This window comes from Haemaphysalis longicornis, unplaced genomic scaffold (genome assembly GCF_048455015.1).
Source record: "Haemaphysalis longicornis isolate Haplotype H1 unplaced genomic scaffold, Haemaphysalis longicornis Haplotype H1 scaffold_63, whole genome shotgun sequence".
Taxonomy (NCBI): Eukaryota; Metazoa; Arthropoda; class Arachnida; order Ixodida; family Ixodidae; genus Haemaphysalis; species Haemaphysalis longicornis.
The window spans coordinates 1,197,579-1,201,306 of NW_027526411.1; positions in this window are offsets into that span (position 1 = coordinate 1,197,579).

Consider the following 3,728-nt stretch of genomic DNA (forward strand, 5'->3'; position numbering starts at 1 on the left):
ATTTTAAAATAAATGAAGGAAGCTCGGACTAATGCGGAAGACTTGAAAGTAGCGAAGCTGTACGCAACAGTAGCGTTTTTCATGTTTTTCGCCTCACGGCGTTGTTTAAGTCTCGCCGCTGTTCGAAGGACCACAGCAGGAATGTATTCCTCTATCGCACACGGTTCTGCGCCGCACGTGGCCTCGTGGCCTTCCTCCGTGGCGCGCGCTTATCGCTGCGGCGGCGGCCTCCTCGCCTTCCTTCGCTACATCCCGCGCACGGGTCCCCGGCACGTCTCTTTTTCCTCCTCGCCTATCTTTCCCCCGTTGCCTATCTCTCCCCGTTATCGGGCTGCTGCTTTGAGCCGGGCGCTTGCGGAAGGGGGTGTTTTTTGACCTCTAGCGCTCAAGGGCAAAACTGGTCACCCCGGGAATACTGCCTGACGTAGCGTAGTGTAGCTTCCTCTACAAAATTTGGGAGGGTGCTTCTACTGCTGCTGACGGCTTGCACTCCCTTCTCATGCGGGCCAGACTGTAGCGCACACGGGCCTGTCGTGATGAAGATGCGCGTTGGCTGACCGCAGACTTGGATGCATTTCAAGGGGTACGAAAAACTCGCACGCCTTGAATCTAACCAAATCTTTCTGCGCGCCCGTATGCGTAACACACGTGTCATACACCACACACACACTGCATCGTCTCCTTGCTGACATGCTATTTTCACTGTTGCTAAGGAATACATCACTTCGAACAAGAGCTATGCGATATGGTGTATACGGAAGCTGGTCGATGAGTAGTAACGTCTGCTGTAGTTCCGCGTTTGTTTATACGTGCAATTTCGGCGCGCTTTCATGCAGTGGGAAAACAGTCAGGTAACAGATGACTGAAATATTATGGCAAGATATTTGGTAACAAGCTCCGCATACCTGCGTATGATCATTAAGGATTCCATCTATCCCAAATGATTTCTTTGTGTTATTGTTGAGAAGCAAGTTTAGAATTTCTTCCTCACTAATTTAAATGTCCTTCATTGGGGGATATCAGAGGTATATAAAAGTGCGAAACTGTACCATTAGCGTCTTAAATACGGACGATACAATGTCGTTGAAGCTGTCTACCGTAATATTGATGGTCTAATCCACATTGACGAGTTGTAGCTTGCCAATAAATTAACTTAGCGCCAACAATTTCCGGGTTTTCTGTAGGAAATTTATTAGTGCAGTGCTATAAAACCTCTCTTTACTCCCAGCAGCTTTTAACTTTAATTGTTCACGTAAGTATTCAATGAATTCATTATATTGTAAGGTGTGGCTAGTGAAAAGGCTTTGGGTTTCCATGTCGTGTTCATTTTTGTGGTTATGATTTATCTCACCATCCCGAGAGTTGGCTTTCTTAGCGACAGATTTGCGGTGTTGAGGGACACATTGCGATTACTGTTCGGCAGTGCTAGAACGCAAAAGGTCCGTATTGGCTCCAGACTGATGAAGTGTTAAAAATTGGTCGAAGGACTATTTTATGAAGTCAACTGCTAGGTGTCATTAGGAATTTAAAATCTGCAACGAACTTTGTGAAGCAGAAAGAGATGTGCCTGCAGTTAAGTTTAAAGATAACAGAGACATGTTATAGCCAGCCGAGATATCTACAACCTCATAACAAACAAGGGAAGGTATCGGCATGACGATCGAAAAACCAAATCAAGCGTTGTGGACGTTGTTACGCATACGCGGTATTTCGCATCCACCTTGACTAGGTCATAACACAACGCTAGCTCTATAGTAGGCGTTCACAACTGGCGTCTTCTATCGTTTGAAAGGGAGGACAAAGCAATCGATCCGACGTAGATAAATTAACTCGGGAGAAAAATGTTCTCACCTTGGTGCAGGTGAGAATCCACAAAATTTCTAAACTCCACCAATGCACCTATTGCGCAAACGTTTACGTTCTGTGCGATGCAGTAATAGACGTCGCTCAGTGTTCATGAGCAAATTTTGGTACAATTCGATAGCATTGGCGGTAATCGCCACGATAAGCAAGGATTGCCCTGATTTTGCATAAAGTCTACACACACCGCGACTGGACCTTCCCCGCACCAAAAGACGTGCTAGTGGCCGCGATTATGATAAACACAATTGGTGTCGGTGGCCGGTAACGCCATTGTCCTATATTGCTAATCACAAGGCGTTCCCAAGGGTGATAATGGGCTTGCTTGACCTGCAAGCATTTCACTTTCTTTACCTCGCGCGTGAAAGTCGTGGCTTGGGTACGTTGTTGAGGAGTTGAAATTCGTTTCCTAATGGCAGTGAATGACCATTCGGTGGCTTTGCGCTTTGGCAGCGGCTACCGAATGCCAGCCAGAAAGGCCCAGATGATGCTTCAAGTTGTGTCCGGCGTGCCCATAGAGTTTCTTACTATATACACTAGAGAGGAATCTGGCGCTAGCGTCTATGCGGCTCATATCAAGGCCGTCTGTGTAGTCATGGGCAGCCAATTACACTGTCCGCTCGCCTAAGTTCCGTCATTCGATTTCATTGAAACGTTTTAGTGGCCGTATATTGGAACACTGCCACAAGAACGCAAATAATGGTGTGTTATTATATAAATGGAAAATAAAACAGGCTGTTTTAAAGCTAAGAAAAAAATAAAACGTATTTTTGCCGGAACGATTGTGCCTACTATTCTGGAGGCCAAGCTGGTAGGTAACAACAATGTTTTTTGGTGTTGAGTCTCCCATGTAAACGGTCACATAAATGATTCCAGTTCTGCCTTCCCAGCTGGCTTCCGTAATCCTTTGCTTGCGTTGTTAAGAGGGCAATGCGTTTCTGTAGCTTCTTGTTACACGTTTTTTGCCCACATCTGTGTAAGGCTTCGGTGAGCTCTTTTTAGGAAACTCAACAGAGATCTTATTTTATAAATTTTGCCATTATTTCAAACACTACGTTGTTTGAAGAGCTTGGGAATGAGCGTGCATACGAAAACGTCGCCTTCGTGGTGAACCGGTGTACCGACCGTCAGTTACAGTTTAATAAAGCTTGTTGCTGAGCGAGTTGGTTCATACCACAGAGTTTCTTACAATATACACCAGAGAGGAATCTGGCGCTAGCGTCTATGCGTCTCACATCAAGGCCGTCTCTGTCGTCATGGGCCGCCATTACATCAAGCGCTCGCCTTAGTTTCGTCATTGGCTTGGATTGAAACGCTTTAGTGACCACAAATTTAAACAAAGTGCCACAAAAATTCGAAGAATAGTGTTCAATTATGTAGGTGGAAAATAAAACAGGCTGTTTTAAAACTAAGAAAAAAGGAAGTAAAGCCTATTTAGGCCGGAACGGTTGTGCCTGTTATTTTGCGGCCAAAGTGGTAGTTACGAACAATGTTAATATTTGGGGGGAAAACTCATTAGATACTCTTATTTTATTAATTTTTCCATTATATCAAATAATAAGTTGTTTGAAGAGTTCGGAAAGTTTTTTGAGTGTGCCTATGAAAACGTCGCCTTCGCGGTGAACCGGTGCACCGACCGTCAGCTATAGTTTAACAAAACTTTGCTGCTGAGCGAGTTGGTTTATACTTGAAGAAAAAAGAAAACGTGGCGTTAAACAGGAGGAGACGATGACAAGATAGGACGGATACAGGCGCCCGTATCTGTCGTGCCTTGTCTTCGTCGAAGTACGTTTTGTTTCTTTTTTTCGTGAGCTACAAACTTCGCGACGGCATATTACCCGCTGAGTCATACGCCCTTCGACTTCGGC